General features: G+C 39.5%; 1 pseudogene; it reads left to right on the top strand.

The window, feature by feature from the left end:
- Positions 1-8417, top strand: part of LOC100015600 (ADP-ribosylhydrolase ARH1-like) — a 46850-nt pseudogene extending 38433 nt beyond the window's left edge.
- The last annotated feature ends 15866 nt before the right edge of the window (positions 8418-24283 follow it).

The following is a 24283-nucleotide window of genomic DNA, read 5'->3' as shown; positions in this document are numbered from 1 at the left end:
AGAAGGAAATTTTAAACTAATCCTGTATAATCCTGATGAAAGTCACAGGAAACTGCTGTACAGATGGAAAGATTGAAGTTTAATGGGGCCCAATATTTGATTACAATAGATTTCTGGTTGCCATAGAAACAGAATCACTCTCCTGAAAAAGTAACTGATGGGAGGGACAGATATGTTTTTTTTTTTTTAAGAAAAAATAGAAAGAGAGAGAGAGAGAGAAAGAAATAGAAAAGATAGCTCCAAATGGCAATAAATGCTCCTGAAATTACCTGTGTCTGGCTGGCTGAACACCAAAGGTAGAGATGAAGAACTTGGATAAAGGAAAAGGATATAATTTTGACACCATATACAAGCTCATTAGAAGCAACTTCCACATCAGAAAATGGGGGAAAATCATTTGAATCTTGAAGGAAGAGGAAAGTTCTATTCGGATCAGATTGTGATGTTACCTGTCTTTTGGGACTGAGGGGTAGAGTGGTCCTAGAATTGGAGAGGGGGTACTAGGTCTCCAAGGCAAGGGTTCTTAACCCTTTTTGGTGTCATGGACCCTTTGAAAGTCTGGTGAAGCTTTAGATTCCTTAGAAGACTTTAAAAATGCATAAAATAAAATATATAGTATTACAAAGAAAACCAGTTATATTGAAATACAGTATAAATAAAAAATAAGTTTATAGGATCCTTGAAATGTGTTTATGCACACGTCTTAGGGGGCTGTAAACCCTAGGAGAAGAACCTCTGAGGGAAAAAAAAAGAGGAAATTGTTGGACCCTCAGGAAGAGGCTGAAGCTTAATGTAATTGTTTCTATGATGGACTTCAAGTATACTAAAAATAATTAAAAAGATTTTTTTAAGCCTTACCTTCCATCTTGGAATCAATACTGTATATTGGTTCTAAGCCAGAAGAGCCATAAGGGCTAGGCAATGGGGGTCAAGTGACTTGCCCAGGGTCATACAGCTGGGAAGTGTCTGAGGTCAGATTTGAACCTAGGACCTCCTGTCTCTGGGCCTGGCTCTCAACCCACTGAGACATCCATCTTCCCCTTATACTGAAAATTATTGAAAGGAACTCTCTTGTTACCTTGTCTGTTCTTTTTTGGATGGCCATAAACTTTTGGTACAGTAGAGATAGAGCTAGACTTGGAGTCATATACTTTGGGTTTGAATTCCAGATCTGATACTTAAAAAAGGATATTTGGAGATTGGGAACTTTTATATACTCAGTCTTCATTTTAAAGTTAGGGATGTCCTGGGCCAGGCTGGTCTAGTGGTTCAGGTCCAGGATTGGAATGAAAGAAACCATTCCTAGACCTTATAACCTTTAATAAAAGGAACTTTACTCAATGAAAGCATGTTCAATGATGTGGGTTGAAATGTCCCACAAACCCTGGCAAATAGTTGTAAACAATCAAAAGAACATGGAAACAATAACTAATTGAGTAGTATAGGGCTACCTTTCAGATAAGTCATATGGGTTGCTTAGATTTACAGTTATGAGAAAATTCCTTATATCACATAACTTAAGTCTTTGGTTAAGGGGGTTCAGATTCTCACTCACACAGGACTAGGTTCAAACAATGTTCAATTTTCATAATTTCTATTTTTCTTAGCAGAAAAGAGCAAAATTTTACTGAAAAAAATACATCCTTGGGGTGTTTAACATGTCATTAGCATCCCATTTACACGTTGAGGTTTGCTCCACCCTACTCGCCAGAGGATAAAACCAGGGTGAGTCATGGGTAAAGCCACAAAGGCCCAAGAGGGCCATGGGTAAAGGGGCATCAGATCTTTGGGAACCACAGGGCAGCAACTGCCCAAACAAATGTTCCCTTCCTTAGTACTTAAGATAAAAAGCATTCCTGAGATCCCCTCAGGCACCCTCCTTGTCCTTACTTTATTTTACCTTATCTTACTTTACCTTACCTTACCTTACCCCCCTTCATTTCCTTCCCTTCCCTCTTTGTTTCTTCTTTTACCAGCTACTCTATTATCATATTCTCTCATAACAAAGCTTGTTTCCTCAGCAAGGAGTCAGTCTGAGCTGCCAGTTCTTTGGGCACAACCCTAATTGCCTTGCCTACATCAGACAGGATATTGAGCAAAGTTGGGAGAAGTAGCCCTTTGCCTCTGTATTCACCATTTTAGCAAACGGAATGGCATAGTGTTGATTCATAGGATGGTGGAGGTGTCTTGAAGCCTGAGGAGCCCTGATAAATTTAACCTGGGCTTTTATGTTAGGAGCATACTTCAAAAGGTTAAAGCCTTAAAAGGTTAGAAGCCTTAATTTCCTGGATCAATTAAGTCTTAAAGAGAGTATTACTACCTTAAAAGGGGAAAACTAGCCTATGTGGTTGGGATTTTCCAGTTTTTGGAGGCCATCTGTGGTAGATTTCTAGCTTTTCAAAACCTATTGCCTTGGGTCTCAGCTAGATTGTGTGACAAGGAAATCACTTAAAAGACTGATATATATTAATTTAAGGTTGCCAAGGAATTCAGCTATATAATTCCTTAATGAAAATTCAAGTCAGCAGTCAACCTTTTATGGAGTTTAATTACAAACAGGAGGAAGAAAGGTATGAGAGAGAGAGAGAGAGAGAGAGAGAGAGAGAGAGAGAGAGAGAGAGAGAGAGAGAGAGAGAGAGAGAGAGAGAGAAAGGGGAGAGAAGGGAATAGGGCTTAAATACCCCCTCTGTTTAGGCTGGGCCAAAAGGCCCAAGCCCTTAGATAGCTGAGGCAAAGAAAAGAGATCAGTCCCTATCACTCACGTGACCAAAATGGAGAAACAGTCTCAGGGGCCTCCACCTCCACCTTCAGCTTCCTTCAGAGCAAGCTTCTCAGAGCACAACCTCTCAGAACAAAACCTCTCCAACCACCTTCAGTCCTCAGACCCCCCCCCCCCCCCCCCCCCCCGCTATCTTTAAGGAAACCATCCAAGTTCCCTCCCCTCAGTTCTCACATCTACCAATCACTGTCCATGTCTTCCCTGTGCCAATGGTGGCTCTAGCTTAACCCAGGACCGCCCAGAGGTCTGTGGCTTTGCACATGTCTGTTGAAGGTCATATTCTCAAATAATTAAATCTTGATCCTTTGCTGCAGCCCTTCCTAAATCCTGTTACCCTGACCCAGGGTGGAGATTGGAAGTTCCAAGACCTGGTTCTGTCATTCCAAGTATCTCTATTGTATCAATTCTAAAATCAATCATGACTCAAAGAACTTCCTGTTCTATGCTTAAGCATAGGTCAAAGCCCTTTCCATTGTTCAGCAAAAGGTTTCTGTCCTAAAGTAATCTTAAGTAGGGAGGAGAAAGACCCTCCCATGCCAAGGGGGTTCACATTCCAATAGACTATCAGTAGGAATTTTTTCAAGTATGAAATTTCCCAATGGTGAAATTTCCAACATTTATAAGTCTAAGAAATTTTAAGGTTTACAATTGGTAATTGGTATTGCTATTGCCAAAGGAGTTAGTTTCTTTTGCAATGTGAATTACAGTTCCTGACTCTCAGAAATAGCTCCCTCAGCATCTTCTAGACATAGGTGCCAGTTTAGGTGGCCTAACCCCCATTACAAGTTTTTTAGTCTTGGCTACTGATTTTATTAGTTTAGGAAGTATCAAAGAATCTCCTTTCACATGTGCAAATTGGTCTCAGAGAATTGTCTCAAACCCTACTTCTCCATAATCTTGTGACCAATAGGCTTCAGAAGTAGGGTTTGAACATAGTTCTTGAACTGAAGCCTCACCCTGTTATCTACAATACCAGGCTACTTCTGTAATTCTGTTGGGCTCTTTGCTATTATTATGAAGGAGAGAAGAAAGGTGGGGGGAGGAGAGAGAGAGAGAGAGAGAGAGAGAGAGAGAGAGAGAGAGAGAGAGAGAGAGAGAGAGAGAGAGAGAGGGCAAGCAAGAAGGAAGGGGGAGAGAGACAGACCAGCGGAGAGAAAGATTGAGAGAGAGAGAGAGAGAGAGACAGAATGATGCTCTGCCTCACATATTTCTAGGTACCCTAAAAAAGACCTAGGCTTCTGATTACCTTGGAAACAGATCTGTTTGAATTAAACATGAGTGTGTTAGTAGTGTTAAGGTTAAGAACCTAATGATTAACAGCAGAGGGCTGAATTACAAGGAAATGGATTGTGTTAATTGTATGGGTGAACTTGGTATCTCAGATTTCTGCAGATTAATCAACCATGTATTGGAGCTTGATACCTGTCCTGATTAGTAGCAGAAGATTTAATGTGTCTCCTCCCCCATTCCAAACTGTTTGGCCTCTGGGAGTGGAACGATGATGGATGGAATACAAATTGAGGCGTTATCACTGAAATCCATCCAAATGATGGATCCAAGAATCTGAGTGCATGACACCAGCCCCACCAAGCAGTGGAATGAACCCTGGATAAAGAGTCAGGAAACCTAGTCCTGACTCTGTTACTTGAAGTAATGTTGGGTAAGTTATTTCCCATCTCAGAGCTTCAATATACTCTTCTACACAATAAAGGAGTTAGGCTAGGTGGTTTCTAATGTCCTTTCCAACTCCAACATTCTATAATTTCTATAACAAAGAAGAAATAACCAAGGCATTGGACCAGGAAAGAGAGGACCAAAGACCCTCTTGATTTTAGTGTTTGATGGAGTGGTAGTTTAGGAGGTACTGGGTTTCAACAACTAACTTCCCATCTCTCTTTTGTTGCCTTGGCAAGTGCCTATTCCATGCTTGACTCCTACCCTCCTCCTGATAATCAGAACTGATTTATACTAAGAATGGAGGCAGCCTGGTTTGATGGTTTGGTAGTCAACCATTAATAAAGACTTGTGCATTGGTGGGTGTTTTCACTGCTGTAAACGTTTTAAAAACATGTTCATTGGGTCTCACCTTTCATCTTCTATAAGATGGAGAGAATAAGCCCTGCCTCACTTATATAATAGGAAGATTGCAAGATCAAATGGGACCAGGGTCAGCTAGGTAGTAGAGTGGATAGAGCACCAGGCCTGGACTTGGAAGGACCTGAGTTCCAATTTGACCTCAGATACCTCCTAACTGTATGACTCTAGGAAAGTCACAACCCTGATTATCTAGGGTTTTTTTTTTTTTGCAACTCTTCTGACTTAGAATTGATATGGAGACAGAAATTAAGGATTCTTAAAAAAAATGAAAAAAGATAAAATGAGACCATAATGATAAAGAAAAAAATAGAAACCTTCTTTAGGTAATTGACAACATGCCCCAATAAATTTTTTTCTTCTTAGATCTAGTTAGTACAACAAAAATGTAAACAAATCACAAAAAAACAAAACAAAACAAAAAAAACCCAAACTCTTAGTCAAATTATCTCTTAATTATCAAATCTAATGACATTATTCATTTTCATCCTTTTTGACTTTTATGCAGCCTCTGACACTGTTGATCATCTTTGTGTCCTATAAACTATTTCCCCTCTAGGTTTTTGTTACTTTGCTCTGTCTTTGTTCTCTTCCTACTTATCTGACTATTCCTCTCAGTTTCCTATAATGAATCTTCATTCTCATTCTAGTTACATACATACACTAACCATGGGTATCCCCTAACATCATGCCTTAGATGTTCTTCTCCCTCTATCCTATTTCACTTGGAGATCTCATTAGCTCTCATGGGTTCAAGTATCATCTTTGCTGATTCTCAGATCAATTGATCCAGCCCTAACCTCTCTGCTGATCTTCAATCTTGCATAATCAATTGTCTGTTGGACAATTCGTACTAAATGTCTCATCCTTATCTCAACTTAACATCTCCAAAACAACGATTATTAAATTTCCTCCCAAACTCACTTTTATTATTAATTTCCCAATTATTGTCAAAGGTACCACCATCTTTCCCAGTCACTTAGTGTTTTCAGATTAGACCTGGTGGTCTGAAGACCACCATGACAATTTCCCTGTCACTTATAGAAACTATGCATGAAAACCATTGTTTTAAGAATCAGCCTGATGGTTTTGAGACCATCATGACAGTTTCCCCTTAAGGGAGGTTGTAAGATTATAGAGCATACTCAAGGAAAAAATATTAATATTTTTTCATAGATTAGTTCAGCTAGGCCCCCAAAATAATATTTTGTCTACTACAACCTTTATTTTTACTCCCTGATAATAAACCTCCCCTAATAATATTTTGCCCTGACCCCTGATATGCAAATCAGACAACTATGCATTTTTTTTACCCCAAATCAGAATATTAAAACCCAGGAATGCACTTTGGAAGTACCTCCTTTTTACTGAATGGACCTGTGTCTCTGCACTCTCCAATTCAGTGTGACCATGACCCTTAGTGCACCATGTTTGTTTTTATGCCTGAATGGTATGTCAGGTCTCTTTCTTCTTTCTCCTTTTCCTCTTCCCCACTGTTTGCAAAAAAGCTTTACATTGAATGGACCATTGTTTTACATGTTTTTCTCAGGATCCAAACTCATTAAGAGATTGTTTTGTTTGACATTCCTGGCTGGCCTATGGGTCTTTCTTTAGACATAAACTGGGTAGCCAGATAAGGACTTAACCTATTGATAGTCACCTCTACTGGGGGAGTTTAATACTGTGAACTCAGTTGTAGAAAGCAAGGTTCAACAGGGGAACCCAGGAGAGACTCCCTTTTGCTGGAGGACAGTCTCAAAACCCTCAGACTCAAAATCTAGGTGTCATCCATGACTCTTTGTTCATGTTGTAAAATCTTGTCATTTCTACCTTCATAACATCCCTCTCTCCATCCATGCAGCAGACACTACAGACCCTCCATCACCTCTTGCCTAGACTGTTGCAATAGCCTTCTGGGTGGTCTTCTTGCCTTATTTCTCTCCTCATTTCAATCCACCTTCCACTCAGTTATTACAAGTGATTTTTCCTAAACTGAAGGTCTGTCCACATCATTCCCCCCTCCCACCTCAATAAACTCCAGTGGCTTCCTATTACCTCCAAGACTAAGTATAAAATCCTCTATTTAGTCCTTTACAACTTGCTCCTTTCCTAACTTTCCAGTTCTCTTCTCTTCCATTTACTCTATAATCCATTGACACACCAGCTAGAGCTGTCCCTCCTACAGGACCCTCTGCCTCCCAATCCTGTGTCTTTGCATTGGCTGTCCCATATTCCTGGAATTCTCTCCTCTATCATCTTTCCTTCCTGGCTTCTCTGGTTTCTTTTAAGACAGCTCAAATCCCACCTTCTGCAGGAGGCCTTTTGCAGTTTTCTGCATTGCCAGATCTTTCCTTTTGAAATTGTATATATCTTAAATGTATTTTTTCATGATTTTCTGCCATTAGAATATGAGCTTCTTGAAGTCAGGGATAGTATTTTTGCCTTCTTTCCACACCTAGCACTTAGCATTGTGCCTGGCAGTGCTTAATTATGAAATGCTTGTTGACTGGCTGAATGAAATTTATATACCTGTTTTGGGAGATGCTTTTTTCCCCATTGAATTTTGTGGAGAATAGTTTCTCTGGTCTAACAAAGCCAGTGGAGATATCTTACTGAAATATCCTGGTTCTTGGGTGCCCTGAGTTCCATGGATTATGAATAAACACTATTCTTCACCTTCCTTGGTCCCATCATGTGAGGAACCTAAAGACAAATTAGATACACTGAGGAAAAGCAGTCATAAAAGACTTGCTTATGAGTTTGCCTGGGATTTCAAGGCAAAGCCAGGATTTCAAAATAGCAGCTCAAAAAGTATTGTCTAGCTATAACCCAGATAAAGAAATCTCCTGAAAGCTTCCTTCTTAATAATCCTTGAGTTGTTAATTATTTTGATGAACAGCAGGACACTCTGAACCAAGGAAGCATTGAGAGCAGCCACATGATCCATCACCATCCTACTGGCTACCTTGGGGCTGTCGCCTCTTTTCTCTTTACTACTTGCACATCGAATGGCAAGCCACTTCAGGAATAGGGAAAGGCAGTGATGGAGATGCTACCAAAAGCCAAAAAGTACGTTGTCCAGTTTGGCTATTTTGTGAAGGAGAATCTTGAATCTTGGGACTACTTCAAAGATCAATGGAAAAAGTACTTGAAACTTCAAGGGATTTCAGGTGGTGGACCTCCTACTTTCCCAGAGCCCTTTAGTGTGAAAGAGAGAGATGAAATCTACAAGTCAGTGAGTTATTCTGGTCGAGGAGGCAGTAGCAGACATGATGCTCCCATGATTGCCTAGGATGTCATCCTTGCTGCCAGAGACTCTCAGAAGGAACATGTCCACCAGACTTTTTTCCATGGTGGGGATGATGACTCTATAGGTGCCATTGCTGGTTTCTGGTGGAGGATTGTGCATGGATTTAAAGGGGTTAGCTCCTCCAACTATAATAGATTAGAATATAAAGACAGACTGGAGAAAGCAACTAAGTCTCATCACCAGAAGGCTTTTCATTTTGCAGAGGCTGCATTAATATTTACCAACAATGTTTGATTAGATTGCCTCTGGGGTTTCTTTCAACTCTGTGATTCTCTTATGATTCCCTTTAAATGTGCTGGTACTTGTGCCAGTTTTGTAGTGAAAGAGTTTTGTAACAACAACAAAAATCATTTATTGAATACTTAGTATACTACAACCAGAACTCCAAAGGGGGCATCTTTTGAACCTTGGCAGATCCTACAGCTAAGTGAGTTTAGTAGAAAAGAATGGAGAGAGTGTCTTCTACCATGTTTGTAAGTGTCAAAGAGGATTGCCACGGAACAGCAAGAACTTCAAAGAACTCATTTTCTTCTTCCTGTCTCATGAACATGTAACTTAGGACTCTACTAGCTCTTGCTTGGACTCCCAACTCCTTTCCCAAGTTCATTTCCCAGCAACCAGTAACACCATCTGCTGAAACCATTCTAGATAAAATTGTTCTCTTTTCATATCCCCTCAAGCTCTGTTTTCAGGCCAGTCTTGAACCATTTACTTACCAACACCATCCCTGAAGTTACATACCACATACAACCTGCAGCTTTTATAAATAGGAGAGTGATAGTGGTAGGAATGGCAGGTAATTGCCTCCTCCATGCATATAGCTTTTGGGACACAGCTACCTTTTCTTTCTCCCCTCTCTACTCTACGGTCTCCCAAGCCTGTCTTGTATTATAATCATCTCCCTACTTTTATGCACCTGCATTTTCTCTGCATGACTGGCTGAGTCCCAAACAGCCCTTATTTTGTGATATACAAAACAACCATTTTGTAATAGTTTAGTTTAGAAATCATAGGGATGGAGATGGAACCTCTGATTACATGTGTATAGGGAACACCTGGGTGAGAAAAACCACACTCTGTTGATGCAGGTCAGCACCTTACAGGCTCTTTTTTCTTGCAATCTTAGTTTCTCCCTTAATATCAGTTCCTTTTTTATTTCCTTATTATCTATTTTTTGTACTAGAGTAATTTAAAAAAACCCAAACCCCAAATCCTATACCCATATAAACAAGAAATAACTGATATGTTTTCTTCTGTGGTTCTACTCCCACAGTTCTTTCTCTAGTTATGGGTAGCATTCTTTCTCATAAGTCCCTCCAAATTGTCCTGGATCATTACATTGCTCTTCATCTCAGTTCTAAGACAGAAATGTAGCAAGGACTAGATAATCAATGTCAAGTGACTTGACTCAGGTCCTCCCAACTCCAAGCCTAGCATTCTATTGCCTGGGCTACCTAGTGCCCTCCCCCCCAGCACATTATGGCCTTAAAGAGTCATCCAGAACAGTGGCAGCTAAGTGATGAAATGGATAAATACCAGGAGAGGAGTCAGGAAGACCTGAGTTCAAAACAGATCTCTTTTACTAACTGTGTGACCCTAGGCAAGTCACTTTAACCGCGTTTGCCTCAGTTTTCTCATATATAATATGAGCTGGAGAAAGAAATGGATAACCCACAAAGAAAACCCTAAAAGGGGTCTCAGATGCTACTGAAAACAACAAAATAACAAAAGAACAGTGGTGTCAAACTCAAACAGAAACAGACGCTTGCTGGTAGCATATTGACTTAGAAAACCACAAGCTAACACTATCCATGTTATATTATATTTTTACTTATTTTGCTAAACATTTCCTGATTATATTTTTATCTTGTTCTGGTTGATAGTTTTCTGGTCCTTGCTAATACCTCCCATGATAGAGGATGGAGAAGGCAAGTGAACTGCCCAAGGTCACAAAGCTAGTATGTGTCAGAGGCAGGACTTGAACCCAGGTCTTCTAGACCAGCTCTTTATAGAGTAGAAATAGTGGTATTAGCAGCAGCAAGATTAATAGTAATATTATAGTAGTAATTACAGCTGCTGACATTTATAATGTATTGTGCTTTAAGGTTGCAAAGCATTTTACATATATAATTCCATAGGAATTTAGAGCCAGAAGAAAACCTAATCATCTAGTCCACTTCTCTAATTTTAAGATGGGAAAACAAGTCAAGGAAGAAGTGGCTTGTTCAAAGTCATCAAAAGAAAGTGGCAGAGGTTGTTCAGTGGATAGAGAGCCAGCCATTAAGTTGGAAGGTCCTGGGTTCAAATGGGGTTTCAGATACTTTCTAGCTGTGTGACCCTGGGCAAGTCACTTAACTCACACTGCCTAGCCCTTACCACTTTTCTGCTTTGAAACCAATACTTAGTGTTGATTCTAAAATAGAAGGTAAGGGTTTTGAGACAGAGAGAGAGAGAGAGAGAGAGAGAGAGAGAGAGAGAGAGTTAGTTCAAATTTGACTCCTGACGCTTCCTAGAGAGTTGGTGATCCTGGGCAAGTCTCACTTTTTAAGATGAAAGGAAAGGATTTAAAACAAAAAGATCTAAGATTTTAGGGTTGAAAAAAATTTTAGGGCTAAAAAGCTAGGCTCCTGAGGCAATGGGTTGACAAGTGATCTCCAGAATACCTCTCTAGTCTGTTCCACCTAAAGAGCAGGAATAAAAGAATTAAAATTTTAAACTAAACATGTTAGTTGACCATTCTATCTCACCTCTATAATGGAAAATAAGTGATGCTGAACTAGATAAACTCTAAGGTCCTGGCTAGCTCTTAGAGTCTATGACTTAAAGAGTCCAGCCACAATTCTGAGCTTCAGAAAGAATTCTCATTGACATGCCTTGTAGCCCTTGTAGAACATTCACATTTGTCTGGCTGATCTGAGCCAAAAAGTTCCATTTAAGCCTCAGATTCTTTATTTGGAAAATGAGGATCACGACACCTGTAATATTTATCTCACGTGGTTGTTAGGTTCTTTATGGGAGAAATATTTCCTCTCTGCTGCCAAAATTAATTGACCACAATGTAGAAATTATGGAGGTAAAAATGTAGGTTTTTATTATTATGCTCAAACATAGGTTCAGGCCTCAGAGAAAATCTAAATATTGATTTGGGATGTCATAAGCCCTCTTATAGGAGAAATTACATCAGTGACAGAGAAATAGTTCTTTTGCATTTGCAATCTTGTACAATCCTCTTAGACCATAAAAGTTAAAGAGAAGAGAGATCCATGATCCCATACTTCCTTCAATGTCATAAAGAGTTGAATAAGCTTAAAAAAAAAGAGTCATAATCTCATATTTTCACTAAGGAAATAGACCTTGCCAAATAAACTCTATAGATAAACTAAGTCAGGTTACAGATTCAACTACATTTAGAAGGTTCACAAATAGGTGGATTAAGGAAAAAGATATACATGTTGTCAAGGAGTCAGAGAGAGCTGAGATTTTTTCTCTGACTTCTTATCTAAGGAATGCTTAAGGCTTTAAGTAAATTTTCATATCCCATGGGAGAGGTTTTGGTCAACTGGAGTGACCCGAAATTCTAAATAATAAAACACTTAATAATTATCTCAACTTGTCCTGGGAAGTAGATGCTATTATTATTATCCCTATTTTAAAGATGAGGAAACTGAAGTGTAGAGAAGTTTAGAGCCTATGGTCACACAGCTGTTTTTCATATCATTCCTTATTCATTTTTATTTAATATTCTGTGGACTATGATGTAGGAGAATAAAACTACTGTTTTTTTTTTTTAAATAAGAGCATTAGGATGCACGCACATCTTCTGAATGCTTTCTGAAAGCATTTTCAGCACAACTCCAGCAGTGGACAGGACAATAGGGATGGCATGTACTTCATCCTGTTCTAACATGGTAATGGTTTCTTTTACTAAGTCTATTTTAAAATATTTTAGTTTTCCCCATTTAGATGTAAAAACATTCATTTAAACAATTTTTGAGTTCCAAATTCTCTCCCTGCTCCCAACTCTCTCTCCCTCCCTTGCCCCTCCCCACTCCCTGTGACTTTAAGCAATCTAATATAGATATTACATGTGCAATCATGTAAAGCATTTTCCCACATATTAGTCATTTTGTGAAAAGAGCTCAAATGAAAAAAAAATAAGTCTGTATTTTAAAAAGCTTTTCATTCTCTATATTTTGGAGGTGATGAATATTTAATATGGCAACATCTATTCAAAGTGCTGCTTATAAATATTTCTGGTTTCAATGTTATGTCTGGATGGTTTGGGCAATGGTTCTGTTTGTGATGATGCTCTAGATCTAGTTTAATTTATTTGATGAATTCTCAAGGGCAGTTTATGGTTTGCATTTGTACTATAGATATTGGTTACCTGTTAGTTTACAAAGGACAGAGACCCCTTGGTGTATAATTCTAACTGAATGTGAATGATCATGTCTTTCTAGATATTAACATTTTGCCATCTTCAGGGATATGTTATATACTTGGTACTACTAAGAGTACCAAACACCCCTTGGGTATCTAGGCTTGGCTCTAGCCCTCACAGTATTCCTTCAAGTGTAGGGAATGGGGCCCCTGAACCCCAGTTCCATTTAATCTCCTTAAAGCAGTACTTAAAGCACTCTCAGATTAGCTTTTACAAAGAAATATCCACTTCAAAGACATAATCATAAATATATAAACTTGCTCCTTAGCAAATAAAGGCTTAATCCATTCTGTACCCATTTTAGTCTCTGGGGAGGGAAAGGGGATTAAATTTACAGTTTAGTGCAGTTCCTGTAGAGCACAATTCCAAGTTCCAAGACCAAAGTTTTTACTCTTCTTGGGTAAAGTCTCAGGCACTCTGGTTTCTCCAGGTGTCCGTGCTGGGCTGTCTGGCTTCACCATCTCTCCTGGAATCCTGGCTCCAAGGTTGCTATGGCTCAAACACTTGTCCCCTGAACCTGAAACTGAGGACAAATGAAACAGTGCAATAGAGATCCCAGGCCCATTTCTTGGAGCTGGGATAAAAGATGGCTTAGTTCATGATGGCTGTGCTACTATTGGTGAACTGTGGAGAGCACATGCAGGAAATAGAGAGTGAGACTGTCCCAGTCTGCCAATTTTAATGATGTGGGAGGCTATTCTCACCCATGTTATGAGAATCCAAGATGCAAGGGACCTCCATATTAGACAATCTGAGCATGCTCTAAGGTCCTGATATCATCATCATCATCATCATCATCATCATCATCATCTTAACTATGATATTCTAGCTCTAGGAAGTTTTTTTTAAACCCTTATTTTCTGTCTTAGTAACAACTCTTAAGACAGAAGGACAAGAGTTAGACAAATAGGCTTAAATGACTTGCCCAGGTTCACACAGCTAGGAATTATCTGAGACACAGAGAGTTTTACTCTAGAACCTGTTGCTTTTTCCTTTGGGAATGCTATTGGTATTTGTATCAAGTTCTGATAATTATGTTCAATAATATCTATTTCAAGTTTATTCTGTCTTTTACATTGTTATCATCCAAATTCTGGCCTTCATTATCACTTATCTTTTTTATTTTTTTAAACCCTTACTTCTGTCTTAGAATTGATACTGAGTATTGGTTCCAAGGCAGAAGAGCAGTAAGGGCTAGGCAATGGGGCTTAAGTAACTTGCCCAGGGTCCCACAGCTAGGAAGTATCTGAGGTCACATTTGAATCCAGGACTTCCTGTTTCTAGCACTGATTCTCTCTCCCCTGAGCCACCTAGTTACCCCTATCTGAATTATTTTTTTTAAAAGAAGGTTTTTGTTTTTTACATTATAAATAATAATTTCTGGTTATACTCCTCCTTCCTTTCACTCCTTTCTTCTTTTCTTCCCATCTCCCTGGAATTGCATCTTCTAATAAAGAGAAAAAAGGCAAAAACACCTTATACTGTGAATTCATATGACAATGTATACAACATTCTGTTTTGGAAGCTCCCACCTTTTTTCTAACAGGAGAAGGGTATATGTTATTATCAGTTCTCTAGGATTATTCTAGGCTTTTCAATTTCTGAGAGTTTGGTGTTCTTTTTAGCTGACCTGTGGAAAATTAGAGAAGGAGAGGCACTGTATCTTTCTTCCCCCCCCCCCCTACATAACTCTATTTTAGAAACTATTCCCCATTTAATTCACAGTAAGGATGTATCCCTGCCCTTTTTATCCTTCTAATTAAAAAAACTTTCATCCCTTTATCTTTGCTTCTAGGCTGATATAGCAGAGAGTATTTGCTTTATTCCAGTCCAACAGTTCTTCAAGTATGGACTGAGGACCTCTTCAGAAGGTTTATGAAGACAGCAAAACTACTTTTTTTCCCTTTTTTTTTAAATTTTATTTTATTTGATCATTTCCAAGCATTATTCATTAAAGACATAGATCATTTTCTTTTCCTCCCCCCCACCCCCCATCGCCGACGCGTAAATCCACTGGGCATTACATGTTTTCTTGATTTGAACCCATTGCTATGTTGATAATATTTGCATTAGAGTGTTCATTTAGAGTCTCTCCTCTGTCATGTCCCCTCAACCGCTGTATTCAGGCAGTTGCTTTTCCTCGGTGTTTCCACTCCCATAGTTTATCCTTTGCTTATGAATAGTGTTTTTTTCTCCTAGATCCCTGCAAATTGTTCAGGGACATTACACCGCCACTAATGGAGAAGTCCATTACGTTTGATTATACCACAGTGTATTAGTCTCTGTGTACAATGTTTTCCTGGTTCTGCTCCTCTCGCTCTGCATCACTTCCTGGAGGTTGTTCCAGTCTCCATGGAACTCCTCCACTTTATTATTCCTTTTAGCACAATAGTATTCCATCACCAACATATACCACAATTTGCTCAGCCATTCCCCAATTGATGGGCATCCCCTCGTTAGCAAAACTACTTTTAAAATAATCATCATGGTTGTTTGTCCTTCATTTTTGAGGAAGAACAAGGGCATCAGGGAGTGATGTTTTGACTTATGCATGAATTGGATTTAAATGAGACAGAGTTTCACAAAGTCCTCAGCCTCCCTCTCTCTTCCAGAACCATCCAAGTCCAGTGGCAAGACAAAAGTCAGGATGATTGGTGATGGCTGGAGATTCAGTGGATAACCTTGGCATCTTTGATGTCTAACCAAGTTCTAAGTTTCACAGTGCCTATTTCCACTGCCTTCAGGGTGTTTGGAACAAATTGTTTTCATCTGCCTCTCTGTCAGGGGAGGGTTTCACATGCTTGGGAAGTCTTTACAAGACTATCCATGACCTGGTTTAGCCCATTTGCCAATATAGTTTACCAGGATGTGGTCTCTGCAAATGCTGCAGCTTCTTGGAGCCACAGGTGAGATCTGAATCCTAAGTAGATGCCAAAGGTGGATGAGCTGCTCTGAAAAGGACTCCTTAAGTTCTGACACCAGAGGTACTGGTCCTCAAATACCTTGTACCCTCTGTCATCACTGTAAGATATTTACCTATTAAAATACTATTCCTTCTCCAACTACATATCTGTGTCCCACAAGATTGTCTTCATATATTTCAACCAAAGCAATTTATTGCAACAGCTTGAATGCAGAAGCAGATATGAAAAACTGTCTTCCATTAAACCATACATTAAAGAGAAGTGCAAAAAAAAGGCACAATAATGTTACTTTGCTATTTTGGGGGGAGGAACAGCTATTTTCATAAAATGTTATTTATGTTAACATAGAATGAATTTGTTATTATTTTAAAATGAATGAAAAACATTTAAAATCAATTTTAAATTTGAATACAGCAAATATTAATAGCTACAATTAGGGATGTTGTGAAGTTTGAATGGGAAAGCACAGTGCAAACCTGAAAGCACTATATAAATGCCAGCTATTATTTTTTATTATTAGCCTAGAATGACCAGGCCTCTAGTCTGGCGAAGATTTTATTCCCTGAATCTTCACTCCTGCCTAATTCAAGCAATGTTTATGGAGTAATATAGGAGCATGCAGGTAAATATCTGACAACTGAGCTTTCTGGGGGAAAATAATGTATTTGCACACACTTAAATTTAGACTTCATCATTAATACTTTAAGTCTGAATGATTAACAAAACAATTAATCAAATATTAGTTTGAAGCTTTGATTTCTTATGTATAAATGCTCATAATCAGCAGCATACTATTACATATAACCCATATAAAAAAAGACCCTTGAGGGTCTCAATGATTTTTAAGAGTATAAAATGGGCCTGTGGGGAAGGGAGGGAGGGAGGGAGATTCCTGGGAATTTTGATGTAACTAACAAACAAATAAATCAATTAAAAGAAATGTATAAAATGATCTTGTGACCAAAAAGGAAGAGAACTACTTGTTAATCACCCTCTCCTCCTTGATACTCTCTTCTCTCTAGGTTTTTGGGACACTATTCTCTGCTACATTTCTCTTCCTGCCTATCTGACCACTTTTTTTTCAGTCTCCTTTACTAGATCTTCATCCATATCACCCCCACTAACCATGAGTATCCCATAGGGTTCTCTTCTCTTTTCCTTCTATACTACTTCACTTGGTGATCTCATCAGCTCCCATGGATCTGGTTATCATCTCTATACTGATGATTCTCAAATCTGTTTCTAGCTCTAACTTCTCTGAGGATCTACACTTTTCCATCTTCAACTGCCTATCACATCTTGAATTGGTTGTCCAGTAAACATCTTAAACTCTACATGTCAAAAACTGAACTCATTATCTCTTCCCCCAGAACTTTCACTCTTCCAGTCTTTCTTCTTATTGTTAACAACACCTCTAACTTCCAGTCCCACTGACTCTTAACCTAGGCATCCTCCTTAACTCCTTGATGTAGCTCACCCCTCAGCCCCCATCTCTGATCTGTTGTCAGGGCTGCTCAATTTCCTCCTTATAACATCTCTTGAATAGTTCCCTTTTCCTACTCTGATACTTTCATGATCCTAGTGCAGGCTCCCATTCCTAAATTATTGCAATAGTTGTTCTGCCTGCCACAAGCCTCTTCCCACTCCAGTACACCCTTAAGTCAGCTGCCAAAGTGATTTTCTTAAAATGTTAAGTCCAACCATATCACCACATACTCAAGAAACTCCACTGGCACCTACTCACCTCCAGGATCTAATACAAAATGCTCTGTTTGGCATTTAAAGTTCTTCATCATCTAGCCCCTTCCTACTTTTCCAGTCTTTGCCTATTAAAATGCTCCTCCCTTTCTGACTTCATAGATGTATGACACTAGATTTTCTTCTTCATATTCTACTTTGCTACTGGACAAGTACTCTTTGATCCAGACACTGGCCTGCTTGTTATTCCTTAAATAAGATGCTTGTTTCCTGACTATCTTCATTGTTTCTCTTGTCTGGAGAGCTCTCTCTCATCATTTTTGCCTCCTGACTTCCTTTAAGTCCTGGCTAAAATCCTGACTTCCAGAAGAACCCTTTTCTAATCTCTTAATTTTAGTACTTTTCCTCTATATTCTTTTTATTTATCTTGTATATATTTTATATACATATTATATATTTATATCCATTTATGTTTTACATTATATATATAAGATATATATATATATATATACACATATATATATATTTGCATGTTATCACCCCCATCAGATTGTGAGCTCACTGAGAGCAGGAAGTATCTTTTATCATTCTTTGTAGCCACAGTGGTTAGCATAGAGCCTGGCACTTAATAAATACTCACTAACTAACTAGTTTAGACAATTATATAATTTTACAATAATGATGAAAAATAGATTAACTCAGCTGTAGCACCAATATTAATAGGAGCTAGTGAGAGCTGGGTAGCAGATGGACACAAAAAATGTATGAGCAGCCCTGAAAAAGGCTTGGCAAATTGTTATACCAGAGATATTAGTCTTCCTTGAATGGTGTCTACCTCAGACATACAAAGGTCTCTCCCAGTGGAAGGGGCAGATGAGAACAATTTGTTCCAGTGGCCGTGAAGATGTCAGAAGTAGGCATTGTGGAGCATTTAGAACTTGATCACACATAGAAGATGCCAAGGTCATTCACTGCATCCTGAGCCATCACCAATCATCCTGACTTTTGTCTTGCTACTGGGCTTGGATGATACTAGAAGAAAGAATGAGGCTGAAGACTTTGTACAACTCTGTCTCACTTAAATACAATTTATGTGAATTCAAAAGACACCATTGTGATGTCATTTTGGTCCTCTTCCAATACAAAGAACAACAACCAATAGAAGCTAGGCATTATCCTCAAGAGTTTATTAACTTTAATTTAATATATAAAAGAATAACTGCTTTCTTATAGGGGTCTCCCCTCAGCCATTTGTTCTTCTATTATGCTGTCTTTGTTTGTTTTTTTTAATAAGTATCTGGCCAACGATGAGAAATAATCTCTTTATTATGGCAATTGGTTTAATTGTTTCCCCAATCTTGTTCCCCCTTTCTATTCAACCTTTAGATGACAGCTAAAATCATCTTTTTAAGGCATCAATCTGACCATATCACTCCTGTTAAAAAAATTCAGGGGCTCCCTAGTCAAATTAAGATAAAAAGATAAATACTTGATCCTAGTATTTAAGGTTCACTATATCTACCTTTCCACCTGTATTTTATGTAATTTTCCTTAATGCATCTTGTGTTTTATTAGGTGTTCTTTCAACTTGACATACTATATTCTGCATCTCTATGTAATCATACAATCTCTTATGCCTAGGGTAAACTCCTTTCTAATCATCACCTTTAATAATTCTTATCTTCTAATTGGCTTAAGTCCCATCACCTTCAAGAAGCTTTCCTTTATCTCCTCTTCTACCCCTCCAGTTTGTTAGTGCTGCCTTTCTTCTGTTCTTCTTCAGCTCATTTTGGAGTTGGAGCTATTGTATTCTTTCTCTCTCTCTCTCTCTCTCTCTCTCTCTCTCTCTCTCTCTCTCTCTCTCTCTCTCTCTCTCTCTCTCTCTCTCTCTCTCTCTCTCTCTCATTGTATCTCCTCATGGTGGTATAGAGGAGCAATTGAAGAAGAGAGAGATTGGAGACAGAAAAAGCTGGAGCCCCTTGGGTCTGGAGATTCCCCTTAAATGGGAATAATACACAATTTGCAGAAAATCAAACAGACTTCATACTGAAAAGGAGAAATTTGGGAAGGCCACTGGTTGTCTATGCCCAAACGGTGCCCCTCCCAGCCCTCCACCAACAGCTGTTGCTCCCACATCATCTGTTTGCATTTGGTGAACAGCCAGGAGAGTGCCCTGGTCCAGCTGAGCTGGCAGTTTTTCTTTCCTTTGACAACTCCATTTTTTGGATAATGATATCTAATGAACAGTTGTATCCTCTCATCTGTAGCAATCACAGCTCCATTGCCCAGGCCTGATTACAAACAGAACCTTCATTGGGGCTCTCTCCAGTTAGCATCAAGCAGAGAATGGGGGTGGGAAGGCAGCTCAAACATGGGATGTAACTTTCTTTTCTGACACCCTTGTTAGGAATATGCCTTTAGACCACCTCTACCCTAAGAAGAAAGGATTTTTGGAAATTGAGTCAAGGCTTTCAGGAATTGGTCATTGATAACACCTGCCTAGTAAAAAAGTAGGCATTTACTTGCTTTGTAACTGGGTAAATCATTTAAACTGTCTATGCCTCATTTAGTTAACTAGCATTTATTAAGCACCTCTTATGTGTTGGATACCTTGATAAGTATTGAGGATCTAAAGAATATAAAATTATAGTTCCTGCTCTCAAGGAGCTTACAGTCTAATGGGGGAGACAACATGCAAATAAATATATACAAAGCAAGCTATGTACAGGACAAATGGGAAGTAATTTAAAGAGGGAAATCATTAGAATTAAAAGAAGTTGGGGAAAGGTTCCTGTAGAGGGGAGGAAGAGTGTAGAAATGGCATATCTAGTTCAAAGAATATCCAGGGGGCCAGAATTGAAGAGTGTGTATGTGGGAGTAAGGTATAAGAAGACTGGAAAAGTAGGAAGGGGCTAGGATAGGAAAGACTTTGATTGGAGCATTTTGTATTTGATCCTGGAGATAATAGGAAACCACTGGAATTTATCACGTGGCATGTGGAAGTGCTATGAGATGATCACATAAGAAAATCATTTTAATGGCTGAATGAAGAATGGATTGGAGGCAGGCAGATCTACCAGCTGGCTATTTCAGTAATCAAGGTGTGAGGTGACAAGGGCCTGAACTAGAGTGGCACCAGTGCCAGGAGAGAGAAGGGGACATATTCAAAAAATATTGTCAAGGCCTTAGCAATAGCTTGGATATGGTGGTGATGGTGGGGTGGTTGAAAGATAATGGGGAGTCCAGAATAACTCCTAGGTTGTGGCCTTGAGAGACTGGGAAGATAATAGGGCAGGTAGGAGGAAGGGAGGGCTTAGGGGGAAAGATAATGAGTTTTGTTCTGAAAATAATTAGTTTGAGATGTCTATTGGATATCCAGTTTAATATATTTGAAAGGCAAGTTGGAGATATAAGATTGAGAGTCGGGGCAGGAAAGATAGATTTGCGATTCATCAGCATAGATGTGGTTATTAAATTCATGGGAGCTAGTGAGATCACTAAGTGAAGTAGTTTCAAGGGAGAAGAGAAGAGAAGAGGGCCTGGGACAGAACCCTGAGAATGCCGACAATTAGGGGGTGTGATCTGGAGAAGGAGCTAGCAAGATGGAGATGGGGAAAGAGCAGTCAGATAAGTAGGAAGAAAATCATGAAGGAATGGTGTTCCAAAACCTAGAAAGAAGAGAATATTAAGGAGGAGAATATAACAGTGTCAAAAATTGCAGAGAAACCAGGGAGAATGAAGATTAAGAAAAGGCCATTGAATTTGGCAACTAAGAGATCACTAATAACTATGGAGAGAGCAGCTTCATGGAATGATAAAGCTAGATTGTAAGGGATTAAGAAATGGATAAGAGAGAAAGTGGAGGCTGTAACTGGCCTTTTGAAGGTGTTTAGGTACAAAGACAGAAGAGAAATAGGATGTTGACAGACATGGAAGGATCAAATGAAGGTTTTTTCAGGATTAGGGAGACAGGGACATATTTGTAGGTAGTAGGGAATGAGCCAGGAGAAAGGAAGACATTGAAAATTGAGTGTGAGTGGGGATAACAGTAGGGGCAATTTGTTGGAGGAGATGGGATAGAAAGGGATCATTGAGAGTAAGGTCATTTCATTATGTGAAATAAGGGAGAAGGAGGAGATAGTGACCAGAGGCAACATAGGGGTAGGAGACAAGGAAGATGGGAGGAGAGAGAGTTCATAGAAAATTACCCCAGTTTTTTTCTGTATAATATGAGGCAAGGTTCTTAGCTGAGAGAGTGAAGGGAGGGGGAACATGAGAAGTTTGAGGAGGAATGAGTGGGAGAATAGGTTGATAAGGGGGATATAATAGGATTGACTAGCAGCAACAAGAGCCAAGTTAAAGTTACATAATGAAAATTTTTAGTGGACCCAGTCAGAATGGTTCCATGATTATCTCCAACTTTGTTCAGCAGCATGTGTGACAGCATGAAGAAACAAATGATAGGAGTGATTCAATGCTGAGACTTGGCTGGATGTAATAGGCAATATGATAAGAGGGTTAGGGTTCAAGAGGACAATGTAGATTTGAACTGGTTCGACAAGGAGTGAAAATGTAAAGAAAGAAAAGGGATTGTCTGGGAGAGAATTGAGGGATCAAGGGATTGGAGTTCACAGTGAGGTTGAAGAATAGGGTTATGTAAGGGGAGATAGAAAGAGAAAAGTGAAAAGTCAATAGATTATGGTTAGATAAGAGGATTTCAAAATTCTTGAACATAGAGGTGGGTGATGGAAAGATCAAGGATCTGACCATCTTTGTGTATATAATGGAAGAGCAGTTCATGGTAGGTGAGTAGAATGAAGAACTGAGTGGTTAGAATATTTGAGGAAGAATCTCTCTTCTCCTTCCTCCTTCTTCCTTCAACCTCTTCTTCCTCCTCCTTCCTCCCTCTTCCTCTTCTCTATCTCTCTCCCCCTAGTATGAGGGTGGGAACTGACAAGGAGAGAAAAATTATTAGCTAGGTTTCAAACTCATTGAGAAGGAAGGGGAGTGAGCTGGGAGTGGGAAGTGGTAGTCTATAGACAGTAGCTACTAGGATTTTGATTTGGTGCTAGATATGAATAGAGTGGTTCTCTAAGGAAGAGAGATTACTGAGGGGAGGCGGAAGGGAGAGAACCTAGAAGTGGAAATGGGGAGCAAAGAGTATACCAACTCCCTACCTCCTTGATGAATGAGTATAATTGGTACTGGAATGGGTGATTGTGGAAGGCTAGGCTTCAATAAGAGTTAGTAGATAAGGAGTAGGAGAGGAATAGATTTAAGATGAAGGGAAGTTTGTTGCCTATGGAATAGGAATTTCAGAAGGCACAGTGGATGGATTGGGTAGTTAGAATGACTGATGGGAGGGCTGAGGGGTATGGGAATGAGGAATCAGGTGATAGGAGATGTGGAGTGGAGTTTTGATGATTATCTACAGGAGTTCAGTCACTGGGATGCCAAGGGTATGACCAGATGTGAGAGAATGTTCACCATTGAGTGGAGGGCACCCATCCTCTACTCTTAAAGGACAGCTGAAGCAGGAGATGAGAGGCCTAAAGTCAAAGGGAAGGTTGTTCTTTGCTCTGTAAGTCCACATTCCATTTGGGATAATAGACTATCAGCAGGGGTGGAAGATGTCTTTTGATGGTACAAATATAAATGGTTGATCTAGGGCAGATGGAAGACACATGGACCCAAGCAACCTTTTCTCAGGGAACACTCTGAACTGAGCAGGAGATGGAAGCCTCAGGGGATAGCACACCGAAGGTCCAAGATCTTTTCACCTGAGGAGGCTGGCTATGAGACAACAGCAAGAAGAGGTAGATTCCCATCCCAAATGGAAGACACTGAGCCTAACTCCTAGCAATCTTTCCTCAGGGGACACATTATGCCTTTGTGCCCTTGTAGCTAGGATAAATTGAAGGTAATAAACAGAGAGAAAGCACTGGGACTAAGGGGGATTGGGAAAGGCTTCCTATAGATCAGTCTTTCTATAAAACTCAAAGGAAGTCAGGGAACCTCTAAAGGTATAGAAGAGGAAGGAGAATGTTCTAGGCATGGGGCACAGCCAGTGAAAAGGCTGAGTTTGGAGACTGAATATTATGTGTGAGGAGCAGCAAAGAGGTAAGTATTGCTGGATTGCAGAGTATGTGGAGTGGTAGAAAGTATAAGAAGACTAGAAAGGTAGGAAGTGGCCAGACTATGGTTTCCTCATTTATAAAATGAAGGGGTGAACTTGATGGATTCTAAAGTCCTTTCCAATTCTAGATATAAGATCCTATGATTGATAACACTTTGAGTATAGCCCCAGGTACCAAGAAATTCTACCCACTCCTGCATTTCTTTTTAATTGATATACTCATGAGTGGTATATTTCTAGCAAGGGTTATATTTATGCCCACATGACAAGTCATGGGCCCTGTCTTTCGGTTTGGCATCACCCATAAAGCAAGAACCAGATGAAAAGAGCTCCAAATAGGTCCAAGTATAGAAGGAATGAGAAATTTTGAAGGGGGAGGGGGCAAGGGGAGTTGTAAACTTCAGGAAAGGAAAAAAGCAAAGGGAATGGCAGCTGTAAGGATTGCTCCATTTCTGACCTGCCCTTGACTCTATTCCACCCACACCCACCAGTCAGTACCAGGAAGCAAGAATTGATTAGAGTTCCATATAGCCTAGCTGATGAGCTATTCATAGGGAGAGGGCAAGAGTGGAGGTTGCTGTCGGTGAAAGAACTGCTGGTGGAAAAAGGGTGATGTTGCATACTGGTCCAAATCCTAAATTTTCTCAGTATGCTAGGACTTAACCCTAAGATTTGATGATGCAAGTTGATTGGGTTAGGGAGGAGGACTAGAAACTCCTGGATTTGCTACCTGCCTGGGGTAAGTAGTCCAAGTACTGGAGGATTTGTGTATATACAATCCATCTTATAATTGTTTGAATTTATATTTTATTTTATTCTTTTTAATTTTATGGGTGGGAGGAAAGGCTGCTTTGGTGATTAATTGCATTTGGCCAGGTTCACAGGCTTAGAATTTCTTGAA

The sequence above is a fragment of the Monodelphis domestica genome, chromosome 1, assembly GCF_027887165.1.
Source record: "Monodelphis domestica isolate mMonDom1 chromosome 1, mMonDom1.pri, whole genome shotgun sequence".
In the NCBI taxonomy this organism is placed as follows: domain Eukaryota; kingdom Metazoa; phylum Chordata; class Mammalia; order Didelphimorphia; family Didelphidae; genus Monodelphis; species Monodelphis domestica.
This window is presented reverse-complemented; position numbering and strand designations above follow the sequence as displayed.